This window comes from Calidris pugnax, unplaced genomic scaffold (genome assembly GCF_001431845.1).
Source record: "Calidris pugnax isolate Ruff unplaced genomic scaffold, ASM143184v1 scaffold24, whole genome shotgun sequence".
Taxonomy (NCBI): domain Eukaryota; kingdom Metazoa; phylum Chordata; class Aves; order Charadriiformes; family Scolopacidae; genus Calidris; species Calidris pugnax.
The window spans coordinates 17,368,176-17,386,784 of NW_015090922.1; the positions used below are offsets into that span (position 1 = coordinate 17,368,176).

General features: G+C 40.5%; 1 protein-coding gene across 1 annotated transcript in view; it reads right to left on the reverse strand.

The window, feature by feature from the left end:
- RASGRP3 (RAS guanyl releasing protein 3 (calcium and DAG-regulated)) overlaps nucleotides 1–9,887 on the reverse strand; it is a 57,301-nt gene extending 47,414 nt beyond the window's left edge. The window contains exon 1 of the mRNA XM_014950714.1: nucleotides 9,725–9,887. The gene's annotated coding sequence lies outside the window, so the exon portion shown is untranslated. The remainder of the gene's footprint in view (nucleotides 1–9,724) is intronic.
- Nucleotides 9,888–18,609: the final 8,722 nt, after the last annotated feature.

The following is an 18,609-nucleotide window of genomic DNA, read 5'->3' on the forward strand; positions in this document are numbered from 1 at the left end:
CAGGCGAGAAGGAAGCATCAGTTGAAAACTCTCCTTCAGTTTATGGCCGGGGAGGCTCGGTCCCGGCTTCCCCCGGGCAGTCTCCCTCCTTTCCCCTTCCCTTCCCTCGCCAGCGGCGGAGGCGACCCCGCAGGCGCGACCCCGCAGGCGCGAGCCCGCAGGCGTGCGCCCGCAGGCGTGCGCGCGCCCCGCCGGCCGTTAGGACCCTCACAGCTGGGTAGCGCCACGCCCTCAACGGCCGCCCTTCGGGCAGGTGTCGCCGAGGGCAGAAGCGCTCTCCGGGGCGAAAGGTGGCGAGGGACCGGAGGCCCTGTTTGTCACCCCAGTTCCCGGCCGAGGGCAGGGATTGAGGGGCACCCGGCGCCGGTTGACCCAGCGGTGCTCCCCGACGGCGGTGGGGCCGAGAGGTGCTGCGGGGAGGCCCCACAGCAGCCCCCAGCGGCATGAGGTCCCCGCTGCAGCCGCCTCAGAGCCCTCACCTCGGAGGCCTGAGATGTCGGTTCCTGTTTGAAAGGCTTGAAGGTGCCAGGCCAGGTGAATGGGGTAAGTGCAGCCTGAGGAGGAATGTTCTAGAATAGTGGTTAACGGCTAGGCAAACTGCAAATGTTTGCTGCACCATTTTGTCCCAGTGTGCAGTCATTCAGTCCTGGCAACATGGGAACAACTTGCCCCTCTTTGCCCAGGGAGGTGGTTGAGGCACCATCCCTGGAGGTGTTCAAAAGACAGGTTGATGTAGTGCTGGGAGGTATGGTTTAGTGATGGTGATGCTTCTTGTTTGTTGTGTGGGTGTCTGTTTTTGTCAGTTAGGTTGACGGTTGGACAAGATGATCTTTAAGGTCCCTTCCAACCTAGAAGATTCTGTGATTCTGTGATTCTTGGCCGCCCTGGGAGGCACTGCTGAGGAGACCTCCCCAAGCTTCCTTGGGAAATTATCTCAGGCCTCGAAAGAGAGTGACCCCATGCATGGGGTTCTGTCACCCTGGGGCCTGCTGAGCTGCTGAGGAGGCTTTAAAAGAGGAGTAGAGGAGATTGTAAAACCTTGAAAAATGATAAACGGGCCTATGAGGAATGAGTTCATTTAAGTTTAGCACACCGGTCGCATGATATTTTCAAAGAGGGACTGAGAGCTGCCCCTGCAGAACTGAGTTGGAAACTCTTGCAGACCCTAGCCACGGATGGCTGCTGATAGAGCTGAACGTCTTGTGCAGAGAAAGTGCTCACTGTGCTTTAGGGCAGGGCCCATTGACCAAATGAGTTATCTTTGATAAATGCCATTTCATTTCCCCTAACAGGCATTTTTATTTGAGATCAAGGGTAACAGAACTTTATATACAGCTTTAAAATTAATCCAAAATTTCTTTACAAACTTTGTTACAAAATTACTCCCTGGTGATACTGAAGAAAACATGATTGAAATGTGTTCCACAATAGTTTACCAGTCCGTAAATGCCATTAGTATTACTTTGTCAATTTCTCTCGTTATGCAATATCAATCTCAATCTCACTCTTTGATAACCTTGATTAAATACTGGTAGTTCTTGGGCCATTTGAAATAGTGCACAGAACAGTCATCACTCTGCACTAAATAGCTGCTTATTTTTATTTGGTAGTCATGCTCCACATAGGAACAATTTGATGGTAATGACTGAATGGCAGTGTTCCACAAACAACTTGGGATACACTCCCTGAAAAGAAAAGGAGCCTTTGTACTTTCTGAAACGAGTAGACAAATAAATGATTTTTTATGGCTTGGAAAAAAAATGCCATAAACTGATTGTGGTTTATGCGGAAAAAAATTTATCAGTTCCTCATGTCAGATGGACAGATTTAAGTCATGAAACAGAACAGAGAAATAATTTGGGTATAATTCCTGAAAATAAAATTGTGGATGCTTTTTTTTTTTTTCGGTCCCTGTTCTTTCCTTTTGTTAAGAAATACCAGCATACAAAAAAGATAAGGTAGCTAATGCAGATACAATGAATCTAATGTTGTGTTGTTATATCTATCATATGGCGTCTTCTGGATGACAAAAAGCCTTGCTGTTTGTTACACAACAGTATATTATCTTCTCTTTCTGTTGGGAAAGTTACTTGAGATGGATTGAAAAGGGTACACTTTTTTTTGTGGACACTGATGCCTCAAATAAAAACTAAGAAATGAACATAGATTTCTCAGACATGCTGAGAAATACTGAACAGGAACAATAAAATGAGTATGGTTAGCACTGAATTGTGATAGGCATGGTTCCATGTAAAGTTAAAATTTTAATGTCAAGTAGTATGGATAGCCAGGTTTTACTAACTGCAAATCTGTGCTATTACATTTGTTTCCTAAATGGTTGCATTATGATTTGACTGCAGCCTTTTAGAAGACGTGGATTCCATAACTAAAGAACAATGCCTGGTTTGCTAGTCTGCCTCACTTCCTCAGATATTATATAGCCTTCACTATCAGCAGAAGTGAATGAAAGCAGACCATGGAAGCCTTCACTAGACAGGATGTTTTATAAATACCTAAGTGCGATTAAAAAGTCTGCTATAAATAGTCCAACAGCTCTTACACTAAGCTGCCAGCTAAAGGGCATCTGAAGGACATAATGGAAAGGAAATTTTGCTGAAAATATTTTATAAGTGTCTTTCAACCTAACATTACTTTAAATCAGTTTTAAACATCTATAGGCTATGTTATATCCCTAGCAATGTAAGTCAGTTCCAGGTTCTTCAATACAGTGCTCTAGGGGGCACAGGAGTACTGTGAATGCACTGTGTACCTCCCTTTTCACACCTAAGGATACACCCAATAGTCATGGCTAAGAAAGCAAAAAATGAGAAGATAAGGTATCATTAAATTAGATCATCCTTAGGTATGACGCTTCAAATCAGTCCTTTCTTTATATCAGCAATTATATATCATGGGTGGAGGCTATGGCAATGCCTAAAGTTAACGTTGCTTGTTGCTTTCCACTGAAAAAAAATGGTTTTGAGTGATTTTAAGTATATGAGAATATAGTACTTCAAACTGAAATTTTATATGCTCTGTACCTGCCTGAAATTCAGAGTTCGTGAATTAAGTTAAAATATCTGATAATTCCATTCTTAGAAATAATGGAGGGGAAAAGCTTTTGTATCCTGTTAAACATTTCTTCCAGTTGTGACATTGAAAACAGTAACACCTCCAGGCTCTGAAGTACAGTCTTGCCTTTTGACAGGTTAGTTGCATCATGGCAGGCAGTGGGGCACTTTTTGATGACCTAGTAAGCATTCAGCCCAGTTGTAAACTTCTGAGTAAGCTTCTGGATTTCTGTAAGGCCTTTGACACGGTCCCCCACAACATCCTGATTGCCAAATTGGAGGGGTACGGATTTGATGGGTGGACTGTTCAGTGGATAAGGAACTGGCTAGATGGTCGCACCCAGAGGGTGGTACTCAATGGCTCAAAGTCCAGATGGAGACCAGTCACAAGTGGTGTTCCTCAAGGGTCCGTGCTGGGGCCAATACTGTTTAACATTTTTATCAATGATATAGACAGGGGAATTAAAGGCACCATCAGCAAGTTTGCGGACGACACCAAGCTGTGTGGTGTTGTCGATACACCAGAGGGACGGGATGTCATCCAAAAGGACCTGGACAGGCTGGAGAGGTGGGCCCAGGTGAATCTCATGAGGTTCAACAAGAGCAAATGCAAGGTTCTGCACCTGGGCCTGAACAATCCTCACCATCAGTAGAGGCTAGGGGGTGAGGTATTAGAAAGCAGCCCTGAGGAAAGGGACTTGGGGGTGCTGGTGGATGAGAAGCTGGACATGAGCAGGCAGTGTCCAGTTGCAGCCCAGAAGGCCAATCGCATCCTGGGCTGCATCAAAAGATGCGTTGCCAGCAGGTCCAGAGAGTAATTCTTCCACTTTACTCTGCTCTGGTGAGACCTCACCTGGAGTATTGTGTGCAGGTCTGGAGCCCTCAATATAAGAAGGACATGGACCTGATGGAGAGGGTCCAGAGGAGGGCCACGAGGATGATCAGGGGGATGGAGCACCTCTGATACGGGGACAGGCTGAGGGAGCTGGGGTTGTTCAGCCTGAAGAAGAGGAGGCTCCGGGGAGACCTAATAGCAGCCTTCCAGTACCTGAAGGGAGCCTACAGTAAGGCTGGGGAGAACCTGTTTAGAAAGGCCTGTAGTGACAGGACGAGGGGAAATGGCTTCAAGCTGGAGGGGAACAGATTTAGACTGGAGATTAGGAGAGGGTTCTTCACTGTGAGGGTGGTGGAGCACTGGAACAGGTTGCCCAGGGAGGTGGTTGAGGCCCCTTCCCTGGAGATATTCAAGGAGAGGCTCGACGAGGCCCTGGGCAACCTGGTCTAGTTGGGGGTGTCCCTGCTGACTGCGGGGGGGTCGGGCTAGATGACCTTTGGAGGTCCCTTCCGGCCTGGGAAATTCTGTGATTCTATGAGTAATGTTTTCACTTGCTCAGTAGAGATTTGGGCATTTGTTACTGTGGCTGCTGAATTCTGTAGGGGTTAGGCCACTCTTCCAAAGGTCCATGTCCTCAGTGCTTTTTATATTCCAGAGTATTTTGCATTGTGCAGCTGCTTGCATCCACACAGTCTGTTTGGGGACCACTGCAATAAAGTGGTCTGCAACCATTACTAAACAAGGGGCTGAGAAGGATGATTTCAGAGATGATATCGAGTGCAGATATGAGACTAAATTGCTGAAATGAGTTTACAGAAGAGCTGAGGACTGAAACATGGTAGTGTGCTTGCCATTTTCCCCTGCTATCAAGATTTGGGATAGGTTTCTCCTTCCCCTAGAGTACCTGTTTGCTTTCTGTGCTAAGTAACAATGAGATTGCCAACCTTGAAACTTGGTGGAAATAGAAAGAAGATAAAGACAAAAATACTTCTCAAAGCCAACATGTCTTTTTTTGTGCTAACCCAAGACATGAAGATGTCCACACGGTTACTGAACTTGCAGGCTCCTTGGGGGAGTCTTTAGCCAGTGTGTCCTATTGTATTTTTGAATAAATTTTGCTATGAACAAGCACTGGTAATACTATGTCATATAGTGGAGTTTTACATTGTTCTAGGTGTTCCGTGAATGCAGTCACTTGGGATGTATAGCAACTATAATGTTTTTAGGCTTTCAGTTCCCTAAAGGATGGATCCAGTTTCTCCTAGCTGTGTTGTCAAAGAAGCCCTGGAGGCTGTGTGTTCCAACTCCTCCGTTCTGCTGCAATGTGGGAGATCCTTTGTAGTCAAAGGAATCTTTGAATCCTGGAAACAGAATACGAATTGTCGTCAAGGTGGACTTGTACTCCAAGGCAGTCTTTCTTGTTCCCCCTCCCTTTGTTTTTTGTTACAACTGTATGTTGTTTCCTTCCATAGTACTGTTCTGTGTTTATGTAACGTAAAACCAGTGTTACTTATTCTTGTAAAGGAGTTCCCAGGTCAAGTCTCCCACTTTTTCTCTTGTCTTTTGTTCAAATAATAAGTCTTTTTAAACTGCTTATGTGTTCAAATTATGATAAGATATTTGACAATTTAATTTTTGCTATATGTCTCCATTTGGTTAACACTTACATGCCTCATCAGCTTCTGAACAGTGGCTCCTTATTTTCTATCACAATTTGCACATCGTCTGTGGGAAATAAGAGAACTGAAGGCAAAAAATGTAGCTGCACTTTGGCATGAAGATTGACTTGTAAAGCAGCTTTTTCATTCATCCTTCCTTATCCACTAGAAGAGTAGGAAAGCAATCAAATTAAAGCTAATGGCTTTTTCTGATAGCACATAGACTTCTGGGAGAAACAGTCCATCTTCCATGCAGACATTGACCTTCACCTTTGTGAAAGTAAGCTGGTACAAAGCCTGTGCAACATTTAATTCCTGTTTGAGCTAAGGGATCTGTGTCAACTTAACAGTTCTCACTGTAGTGAGTTGCTACTCATGCATGTAGAATATCATGATCTTCCCCTTAAACTTTTATCCTGAACATACTATATCCATATGTTCTGTTGTAAGCGGGCAAACTTTTGGGTTTTGGACAAGAGGAATGGTAAAATGAGCATGCTGTGTTTGAAGTCAGACTAGATGATCTAATGACTCTGCCTGGCTCTAAATTTTATCAGCCTGTTGAAATAATTTTGCTTGAAATCAATGGGACTACTCATATGCTTAAATTTAAGCACCTGTATAAACATTTGTACAAGTCAGGATGTTATTCAGCACATAGTTACAAGTTAGGTTTTTTAGACATTATCAAAGAAATTATTTTTTAGCACTGACATTTCTGTTGTGTTGAGCAGCTGCTTCTTTTTGTAGAACTATTTTGATGCTGTCCAATATTGAACTTTGATAATGCGTTTTAGGTGGGTTTCTTTTTATGTTCCCTCTCCCTCAGTTCTGCTTTTTGAGTGAGACTGCTGTAGACTGCACGTGTGTTCTCAAAAAATCTTGCTTTGACTGCCCGAAACAGACACACTGGTACTTCTAAGTCTGCTCTTAATGTTAGCAGGCTTGACTGTGACTTGGGGGACAAAGCTCCCTTGTAAGAGTATCTGGTATAGTGGAATAGGGGCTTAGGGAGAAATTAAGATACTTACACTGAGCAATTGCATGAAGAATAATAAATCCTACTAAACCTGAGCTAGCTTTGCAGAAAAACATGGCATGGTTTGTCTGTCACCCAAAGTGCATTATTTTTTAAGTCATGTGATTTTTCTTTACGTCAGTCAGCTTTCCTGGAACCAGAAACCCACACTGTGCACACAGTAGTGACAGTTGACTGAAGTATTTATTTGACAACGCTAGACTTCTTTATGTCTTCTGGCAAAATAACATCAGGGTAGAAAGCATGAAGCATGTAAACCTCCACTTCCTTCTGGTATATGAAATTCTCCTATTTAATTTTTAGCTTGGAGTCTTAATAATTGCAACCCTTAGTACTTATGGAAAGTCAAAAGTGTTTATATACAAAGAATCTCTTGCAGGGTAGTTAGACCCTAGCAGGTAGTAAGATTTTATAAGGTGCAGGGGTGTAAATTTCATTCTGAAGCCTTCTGGAATGATTGTATCTTAAGGACAAAACTCTGCACTCATGAACTAGTGAACTCTTGCAGTTTTAAAACAAATCTTTTTTTGTGTGTGTTTTGGTTTTTTTTCCGCTAGAACTGCTACTTCTGTGATTACGTGACTACGTAAGGCAGTTTCCGTTTTTTAAACTAGGGTTACTGACTCTTGCAGGTAGAGAACCAAACTTGAAAGCACTGGCCTTAAGTTCTCAAAGATAGAAAACCTAACGGTAATTTCTAAGCCAGGTTTTTTCTAAGACAGTCTGTCATTTTTGGAAAAAGCATGGTATGTTTTGAGCACCACTTGCCATAATGCTGACACATTTTCCCTGATTCTATGTTGCTTTAAGCCTGTCCTAGAGGGTAAAATGGGAGAAGAGATTGAAGACAGAGTAGAGTGGTTTTGAGCTACTGTCATGTTCCCTATACAGCATACTCTTAAGAAACTAGTTGAGTGGAGTATGTAGTCCTTATCTTCAGAACAAAAACCTCAGCTCTCGGTGGCGTGAGCAACCCTCTTGCCTTCAGTGGGTTTGCATCCGTGCTTCTTATCCTTAATGAAGAATTAACAGAACAAATTCTGATATGAATTTATTAAGAGTATTAATTACATAATTCTAAGTGCCATCTATAGTATCTTTTCCACAGATAAATGCAAAAGTGCATCAGTACATTATTTTATCACCTCTTACTGTATAACTACATTGTAACTGGCTAATTTGCAAATGATCTTCTCCTTATGCTAAGCAATGGCCTCTGTTTTTCTACATTCATGCAGTGATAGCGGGCTTTAAAATACCATTGTGGTGAGTGCTGCAGACCTGAATAAATCTGAATGATCCAGTGTTTGCTGCTCAGTTGTATTGGAATAGCTGTGCAACTGATATCTGATGGAAACAATTCCAGCAGAAATTGCAATGCTGCTTTGCTTGGGTATTTAGCAGCAGTTTTGCCTCCATACCCTCCTTCCATCCTGGTTGTTTCACAGAAGTATCTAGTAGAATGGTGGTTTTCACAGTTTAATCTTCATTTTTTACAATTAACCCCTTTTTTTTTGATTTCTGCTCTTTGTGCAGGGGAATCAGTTACTGAAATTGAAAGCAAGGAATGTTATCTGAATGAGAGCATGCTATGCTAGTTACTCAAATGGCAGTCTAACGAGCTTTCTCCTGCAAATATCTGTGCAGGCTTCTATTTTTACTCCCATTACAGGTCTTGTATTCTCCACAAGACCAGGCTTCTAACCTCTTGGAAATGAGAATTACTGTAAATAGAGTACTTTGAAATCAGAGAAATAAAAGCCTTATCCTTTCTATGAGCATTGACTAACATCTGCTTCATTGGAATTGCTGCTTGGCACCTCCCTTGATCAGATTTTCAGCTGACTGTTGCTGTTTACAATTGTCCTATCGCAGCTTTTCACCTACATGGATGACATCCTGCCTTGCTATCTTCACAATAACAGACTCTAAACATAATAGCATCCTACAGGGATACAGTAGAATAACAACATACCACACTTCCTTTCTACTCACCAGCAACCTTTTACAATAAACCACTAATCCTGAGCAACATCTGAGTAACAAATGAATAATCTGAATGGCATATGCATAAAGGCAATATATTAATACAAGTGAGACTAATACAAAGGTTATTCTCATAGATGGTTCAAAAAAGGTAAAAATTGCAGGATGAAATCCTGAATCTAGTATGCTACAGCTTTTATCCTCCTGCCTTCAAATCCTTTGTTAGAAGAGCAAAATACATGTTGGAAATTGAAATCAAGCACAATCTTAAAATAACTTTTCATTTTTCCTTAAAAGTCTGTCTTGTTGCTGTTAATTCAATGAATTAATACTGACTGTACACTAGTATGTCTTAAAATGGACCTTTTTACACAGGCAGTCATGATAGTATAACCGTATATGGTATTTGAAAATAAACAGATTAAATATTTCCACTCACATTCTACTGTCAGTTTAAATTAGACCTCAGAACGGCAACTACACGGTATTGCAAAGTAAAACCACAATGAATAATATATATCAATATCTATAAATAGTATATTTTATGTGCACGCATGTGCGTGCGCGCACACACACAAATTACCTGCCATAATAAATTCTGAAACTATAGAAACTTTGGGGTGCTTTAATTTTGGCTAAAAGTCCCTACCTTCAAGCATTCCTCATGAGTATTAGACTTAAATTCTCACAAAATTTCAGTTAAAAGTTATATATATTTTATTATGTTTATGTATTCCGAATTAACACATCTTATATAAATATATATTGCATATACTTCTCCCTCTCTCGCTCTGTCTCTACGTTTATATATTTAACCTAATGCAGAATCAACTTCATTATGTTTCTTTGAGGCATCCAAAGAAACCATCAACATTTCTCAGGTACTTAATTGCAGATTATACAATGAACATGACACAAGTGAGGAAAACAACAAAGTTATCTGATGGATATATGGAAAAGGCTTCTCTTCCTTAAGGAAACTTCTGAAGAATCTGTAACTGAATTCAGATTTTTTTCATCTAAAAATCAGATACAGTTCCTTCTCCAAAGCTCATTCTGTTTTCATTTACCAGTCTGGCCACATATGAAAAGACAGAGAATGCATCAAGCAGAAATGCCAGAACGAGAAACTTACCTTAATTTGCTAGGCATCTAACTTTCAGCACACTCCTTTTTTTAGAGTTGTCATGGTGTTGAGATGCTGAGGTTATTTGCTGCCCAGCAGTGTCCTGTACATGATTCTCACATTCAGCAGCCCTGGGAGGGCCCTGGAGAGAGAAGCAGGATTGTGCTCTCTTCACTCCCAGCAGCTTCACTGAGGCTGGGACTCTTTTGAGCTCAATTAGTTCTAGATTGTTTGGCTAAATGGCAGCCACACTTCCTTCTATTCTTTCCCAACTTAGTTTTCCTGCCTCCAGTGGTGCTTTTTCCTTTCTTTGGACTATAAATAGGCCTGCCAGAACACAGTCTGTAGCAGTAAGGAAATGCATTTAAACAAAGGAAAGATCTTAGGGTTTTTTGCCCTCCCCTGCCACTATAAGTAAAAAAAATTGATTAAGATTGCTCTGCAGACACAGTTCTCTTGTGTGAGGAAAACACTTGTTCAATAACATGCTAGGATCTTTTGTACGTTAAAAAAGACGAGACACAATACCACTAGGCCTTTTGGCCTTAGTCTCTTGAGTAATTATTACTTTCCTTAAGTATTTAATTCTGATTAAATTTTTGATATTGCTTGAGGCTGGGGAGTTGGAACAAAGATGGCCAAAAGTGTTTTAGGATGGCAAAATATATGTTACAGGAGGTGCAGATGTTACATGCCTAAGAATGGCATTTAAAGTCCGTGAATCATCATTTCATCTGAGTACTTTTTTCCTCAGTGAAACTCATCCTGCAGCCTTAAGCCAGAGACTAAGGGGTTGGGAGTGTTTAAGCAAACTAAATGCATTTACATGCAGAATTGTTGTGCATGTATTCAGTGAGAAGCTATGCAGCTATAGCTCTTGAATAGCAACTATGTTAAAATCCTCAAATGTGAATGAATTTGAGATAAAGAACTATTTTGATGGTCTTTGGGTCAGTTTTTTGATCAGAAGCTTTCCAATTTTGATTATTTTCAGCTCAGTGGTTTTAAAAATACATACCAAGGTTCCAAGGCCCTGTCAAGCTTAAAGAAAGTATTAACTGTTTTCACATAATACTCAATTAAGTTGATAATATAGTACTCTAGTTACCTAGCTCTTTATCTCTTCTCCCTGCTGCCACTTTTCTGCTGTCTGAGGTACATGCCTTTTCTTCAATTTATACAAATTAGGTAAATTGCTGTAAAAAAGCTTCTCGCTGGTCTTTACAGTTGTAGTTTCATGTTAGGGTAGCAGTGTTCTTATTGAAGATAGGTAAGACTGTAATGCATGGTTTGGGATTGGTGATTATTTTAGTGGGAAGGTAGAGACTTAAAAGATAAGTGTTGCTTTGTGGACAAGTAATTTTTCTTCTGCTTAAGAATTGTATGTGAGATATACACATACGAGTCCTGCTGACAGTAGTGAAGTTAAGGACCTGTGGCATTTGAGAAATTTGGAAAACATTAAACCTTTTGTTGCAGTCATATTATGTAGGCAATTATCATGAGTGTTAGCTGCTATGGTGTTTTATGTATGAATTAGCAAATCTGTGTTAGTTTTAGGTAGACTAGATGATGCCTGGGCAGTTTCTATAAAAATGAAGAGCATCTTCAGGAAAGTGCCTGCCTTGTTGAGAACTTTGCAAAGATCCTGTTTCTCATGACAAGAATGTGATTGTTCATGAAAAAAAAAGATATACAAGCAGTGGTGAATAAACATTTTATTGATTTCTTGAAAACTAATAATAACTCAAGACCAAGGGTTTACTTGAAAGTACTTTTTTGTAAGTTAAACCAAAATGGAATGCTCCAGGTGAAACTCCTCTCAAAATCAGTAATTTAATTTATAGAAGGACCTGAAAGTTACTATATTTATGATATTTTTTTCTTGTGTTAATGCTGGTAATTAGCAGACAGGTTTAAAGTCTTAGAAAGATGTCAGTCTTTGCAGATCTTGTACTACAAATATGACAAAGAGGAATATAATTCTTTGTAGTGAACAGCGTATCAAATACTGACTTCAGCTGAAGCATGAAACCAGTTTTAGCTGAGAAGATTCTGTTGTGGAGATGACTGGAAGCAAGCTGCAGTCTTTCTGGCTTTTTCAGACCTTATATCAAGGCTGAAGAACTTGCAAGGTGTAAAAGTTGATTGAATCCATTATTAGGGAATAGCTGTGGAGTAGGCCTAATTAACTTTGTTTCTGCAAAGTTATCTCCATAATATAACAGCACTGAAATGCAAAGCTACTTAGCAGTATTTCACTTGTGCATACCTTTATTCAAATGTAGTTTAGTTTAAATCTTAAATCTGCTCAATGAGTTGCTAGTGGTTACAGACTTGAATTTGGATCACACATTCTCTGTGCACTGTGGTGCAGTTAGCACCAAGCACTGCCCGAGCCCTGGACAGGCTTAGTCTGGAATAGCTGCTTGCCTTGTATCAGCACGGTGCAAGTAGAGCCCAATTGCAGCAGTCTGCTTGCACTGATTTTGCTGGTAGCCTTTCTTTCAAACATATACATCTTTTTTTCAATGTCATTCAAAACGGCTCCAAATATTAAAAATAGAATGCAAGGTTAAATCAGGATTTTGCTCATCTGTCGTTCCAGCTTTGCACGCTGGAATAAATTCTCACTCAGCGTGCAAACTTTTTCATTCTCACTTTACCCTCACAGTCTTGAGGAGGATCTGTCTTGAGAGAGGTCTTCAGAGTTTCCACTTCAGAGTTTCCTTTGGGGATCAGTCACGTAGCTGGTGGAGCCACAAGAGAGCTACAAGTAGGGTGAAAAGAGTTGCTGAAGGCAGATGCTTGTAAAGTGCAGTTAAATTTTTCTGAGTCAAAGCAGAAGAGATGGATTTTCTTCAACAGCCCCATTTTTACTCGTCTTTCTTATGCATAAGCGTCTAGGACAAACAAGGGCTGCATGAGCAGATGCAGAGTAACACTGTGGTGCTCAAAACTCATGGAGATGTTTTTGGTCCCCTGGAATCCAAAGCATTTTGTCTTCACAGTTCATTTACACGCTGTGCCCTGAAAATACAAGCATGTGTGCATGTGTTAAGGATGTAAGCAAACTCTTTTCAGTGAGTTCCTGTGTGCAAGGTGAGCTTGTTCACGTAAAGAGAATTGTGAATTCTTCACCACAGAAAACTGAGCTATCCGGTGGCAGCAGGACAAAACCACTGCTTTTTGCGAGACACCTCAAAGGGGCTTCGCACAAATATTTTTGATTCCTACCAACAAGCCACAAACCATGAATCTAGATGCTTTGGTATGGTTTCCCCCCTAGTGGTGATTACTGTCTTAGTTCTAGCTCTGGATCTGGCTCTTTACAATTAGAAAGGTAAAAACAGTATTCAATTTCCCGTGAAATTTGAATACGGAAGCTTTTCAGAACAGCTCCCAAAATAAAAAGCTGAACTACCTGAGCCTCTTACTCTGTTTTTATGTTGCTTCTCCCTTGTGCTGCTTAGCAGCATTTGTTACTGACGTCAGTGGGAATAGGTTTGACATAAAGTCAGCACGAGCAGGGCAGCACACTCTAGTTTGTCGTGCCTATAATTCATTAAATAACTTGAATTCTTTTTAGTGTTTTTCCTGTCCCTCTTCTCTCCTTAGTTGTCTCCTTCTTGCCTTCATGTTTCATTGCCTTGTGGAATATGTTGCAAGAAATTACATAACTTTCCCTAGTAAAGCTATACTGAGGAAGAAACAACAAACAGGTTTTTATCTGGTATAGCAGTTGTTTAGTCTACCTGACTTAACACCATAGAAATTACTTGTCTCAGTAGTATTGAGTAAATTATAAGGATGCAGACTTTCCTTTTGATTTCTGATTCTGTTAAACACAGATGGTCTTTCTGGACAGCAGTGCAGGCTGTGGGCCAGGTCCCTAGCTTCTACAAATTAGTGTTGCTTCATCAATTTCAGTGGAGCGACACTGATTTAAGCTGTCTGGGGAATCTGGCCAATTGGTTTTAATGGATCTGTGCCAGTTTATAGCAGCTGAGGAGCTGTGAGTTTAAGGACCTTTCTACTTGTAGCTTATATTCACTGTATAGAAAATGTATTGTTTTCCTCCCCTTGGCCACTCAAGCAAATCATCAAAACATAGAAATATCCCAACAGATCTGCTGCTTACAGTGATCTTAAAAAAAGAAGTCAAGGAAAACTGCAGGAGAGACTCAAGCTGTGAGTCAACATACACATAGAAGATGTGCTGGTTTTCTGCCCTGTGTGGCCTCGTGAGGTTAGCATAGTTGTGGTCTGCAATCCCTCATGCCATAAGCGATCTGTGTGTGTTTTACTTGTGTGGTAATGAAGGGAGACCATGATTAGAAGTTTAATTTGATTTTCACCTTCTTGCTTACCAAAACACAATGTATATTTTTTTTCTCTGTACCTTAAACAAAGAACATGTATTAAACTTGTTGGCAGCATAATAGTGAAGATTAAAGTTAAAGCTTCGTTTACAAAATATTAAAGTTCTTAAGGCCTAACCTTCTGTACATCTCCATCTTTTCCCTGTGATTGATTTCTGTACAAACAACTGGAGTTTAAAGCTTTTAGGGAGGTGTTGACAGCAAGAAACATTATCTCAATGGTATTGATGAGGAAATAGAGTAACTTGCCAAAGGTCTCACAGGAAGTAATACTTCTATCTGGAAAGCTTATTCTGTTGGTTGTTTCTGCTTTTCATCTTTTTTCCCCCTTGTATTTTACTTGTCTCCTATTCCCTTTTCAGTCACATCTTTGTATTCAAGGTTCTTTGCATTCTATTTCTGTCCTGCTTAGGGTGTGCATAATTTAGTCTAGCAGAGTTGATATTTGCTTCCAGCCAGCTCATGATTTCATCCTATGTTCCCACTTGTAAAATTTACCTTTGTGTTTTCTCCCTGATTTGTGAGAAGCTGCTGTTAACAACTGCAACATTACCTCACTGTTCTGCAAAACTCTCCTTTGTCCCACTGTCCTCAAAAAATGTCAACACTGTTGCTGCAGGGCAGCACGTAGTGTTTGTTCTAGAAAGGTAAAAGGAGATACTTAAAATTTCAACAGGTTCTTGAACTGTCAGAAATTATCTCCAACAATTTCTTCTTCCGGTGGGTGGCATCTCTGCTTTCCTGGCTGCTCAGGATGCCATGTCAGAAGTCCCCATTCCTGACTGTATCCACTTGTTCATACAGGGTGGACAGCTGCTCTCACTATGGCTACCATTAGCTCATTGTTTCCTCATGTACTTTTTCCACCTGTATCCATCTTATATTCTCAGTTTGTGCCTCTGTGGAGAGAAAGCCTTTTTTACAGCACTTGGCACAACAAGGTGCCCTTTTTTGACTCTACTGCACTTTGACTCAAAGGTATTAGTAATGGATAGAAGACTTCATGCATTATAGTCCTCCAGTTCAGCCTTTAGATGTTTGATCTTTTAGACTCTTGTATTTATTTTAATGTGTGTCTTTCAGAATTGAACTTTCCAAGAAAAAAGTGAGAAAACATATAGCAGCAACAAATTGTTTCTTCCGTTGTGTATAATGTACTAATAAAAGGGCAATAATGTGTTTTACAGATAATGCATCTCTAACAAAAAGACTTCCCAACAGGAATTTAACTTTTTCATGTTTGCTAGAAGCAGGGTGCACATCATTTTACTTATCCCTCCTAGCAAGGGGTAGATTAGCCATTTTTAAATATTTCCTTTCCTAAAATCCTCTCATTTTTGTTAGACTGGTGGAGTTAGGGTTTCATTTATACTAGTTTTCCCTTGCTATAATTAATTGACCAAGATGGGTTACTTTCTCCATATCTTGGCATTAATTTATTCTCCTCTAGTTTCCTTTGCCCCTCTTGCAAGGGGCTTCCATTGGCTGTGCAAACATTTCCAGATTTCAAGGTGTTGCTTTCCTGTATCTGCCAGAACCGAGGAGACAGGTTAAGCTGTGCTAAATGCTGTTGTGTCAGATTATAGAAGACTGTGTAGTCCAAGCCCCTTTGCTGCCTTTTGAGGTAGAGCATTCTATACTAAATGGCTTTTTGGGGTATAGTTACACAGTTGGAGTCTGGATCATACTGACAAATATGTGCTCTTCTGCTGCAGTGGTGAATTGAACACCATAAATCTTATGGACCCCTTAGAAAAGTGCACATGTGCTAGGGGTAGAGGATACGGATTTGCCCTGCCACAAGGTGACATTTCTTCAGTGCCAAATCTCTGTTGATTGCACCTGTCTTGAGAGCAGCTGACTGCCGCAGCCTCCTTTTCTAAAAGGAAGAGTTGCTCCTTCATGGTTCCTGTCAGATGCTGTGATAGCATGTCACCTCCTGGCTGACAATAATCCGGCTTTTGGAAGGCCCCAGGGGACAGGAATAGCAGCGTGCACAGTGAGACTCCCTCACCATGAGGTTTCTTCAGTGACTTCAAAGGGACAAGGATCACATGGTGGATCTCTGTTTTGTTGTATTGGGAAGATGAGTGTCTGTATCTGTGGTTTTGTGGTGTTTTTTGTTTGTTTGTTTGGGGTTTTTTTGGGGTTTGTTTTTGGTTTTGTCCCCCCCCAGCACTGCATTCCTAGGAATTGTTCCAGTGCAGTTAATGTTTTCCCTGTCTCCATGACCTGCATGTATGAGCTAACTTCACATGAGCTAAACCATCTGCTCACAGCCTGAGGAAGGAATTTTTTTGTGCAGGGAGATTAAGTATTTTATTTCTCATGCATCAGGAAGAGCCATCACAAATGTTAGTCAGCTGGGCTTTTTAGGTGACAGCTTTTACCTTAGGTGAATGACTGTTTTAAAAACAGACTTTAACAAAGTCTGATTGCTCTATGGGAACCTTTAGACTTCTAGCATAATTTAACTCTGATTTTGGGTTCAGGCTTTTCAGTTACTGCTGTGTTCTTCCTCACATTTCAGACTTCTCCCATTGCAGAAACAATGATTCTGTCATCTAGGAGTTGTTTCTTAAGACCACTGTGTCCCCCTAAGAGTTGTGGATTGTCTTATTCCTTAAATGTGAACAATGTGGAACTTCAGATGCTGTGCTGACCTCTAGTGACAAAGGCAGGAGGAAAAGTATCTTTGCTGTTAAAGTCCATGAATGGTAGGTTTCTTTGGAGCACTCCTCTTTTCTGCAGCTTTCAACACAAACAGATTATAAGGGCTTAGTCCAGCCTACTGTATCTCCAGCTCTTTATGATATTTGCTTATATTTCTGTCCAGTTGTGGAACTGCTGGTGCTGGATTCAGATCTTTTGCAGGTTGTGCAATGGGAGAATTTCATTAACTTTTATTAATTAATTTTGCAAGCTGCTGCTATTTAATCTCATTTATGATCCTACAATAAAATCCCTTATGTAAAGATAACTTAAACCCCGAAACCCAGAGTTTAAAAAGTTTGGTTTGACTCTTATTATTTGCCCTTTAATTACAAGTACATTTTAATTCGTTTCATGTTGCCAACAGAGGAGGGGGAAGGGTTCAGTGAGATAGAAAACTTTTATAATTAGTAAACTTCTCCAGCATTGCTAGATCTCTTTCAAAAGGCTTTAAAGACTTTATACCTCACAGTTTTGAATTGTTTCTTTTTTCGAAATTTTGAAGTGTTAGAAAATTGCTGTAGTTTTTATATATTGGGAGCACAGTTACTCCCTGTGTGAGTCAGAGGGAGAATTAGGTGGGAAAATGGTAATACAGTGATATTAACAGATACTGTCAATTGCACCTGTACAACAGAATGAAGATTTTGCAGTGGAAAACACAGAGAACTAAAACAGAGGCATTAGAAGTATAAGGGAATCATAGCGCAAGAGAGCTGCTGCAGGGACCTTTTGTTTGGTCTGCCCTGGAGGCTGGTAGTGTGCAAAGAGCTGTTGCTCAAGGTCCTCACCCTTGAGCCCTGTGTGCTGCTGAGTCCCTTGGAGCTGTTTTGAGTTGGGTGTTTAGACAGAGAAAATACCTATATTGTGAGATTTTTCCTAGACTATTTTGTGGTATGCATTTGCAAGTATTTTCTTAGGTCTAGTATGTGGTAGATGTAATGTTTTTAGCAAACACTGAAATATAAATCAGGTTTTACTGGATGAAGTAAGGACCAGTATAACTAAAAATAGTTATTGCTGCCTTCTGGCTGAATAACCAAATACCAGAAGTGAAATTAATATATATGCCTGGATGCACTATGTATTGTTTTATTCAATAGTGAAACCCTCAAGAGCTCCCTATTACCTGCTTTGTTTTATATTCAGTGTGCTGAAATGAACTAACATACCAGTGAGTACTATAGTTAATGTAGGTCCTTTCTTTTTTCTTTTCAGCTTGAGGGAATTTTCAAGTAATAATTATTTTTATTTAGTTTTTGGAAAACATGACATCTAAGCATGAGCAAATGTGAATTAAAATTCCGTGTTCGTTCAGCTCACTGTTGTACAAATCGAAGGATTTCCCTTTCCTGTTTTATTTTTGAAACTTCCTTATTCCATGTTTGCCATTCAGCTCAGTTTGGAGATGCTGCAAGCCAAAGAATACATTCATTGCTAAAAGCATACTTTAAATTTCTTGCTTATGGTAAAAGAAGGAAAATGACCATGTCACATCTCTCTGGGTACTTTTGGGAAGAATACAAAGTTGACTTGGTGGTGGTGCTTTCTATTTCTGTGAGGAGAGAGACCGCTGTGATGGACGTGATAAGTTTACCTTGGCGGAAGATTTTTCCGAGTACCGGATAGTAGCTATCAGTTTCACCACATGCCAGATCTGTACTTGAAGACTGAAAAGTACTTTGTGGAGTCCGGTGCCAGTGAACAGGAAGGAATGATTGCATGGGACGCTGAGGCTTTGGGTCATGAGCAAATGACAGGGTGCACTGGAGGCGGAAAGCAGAAGCAGGACTGCAGTGA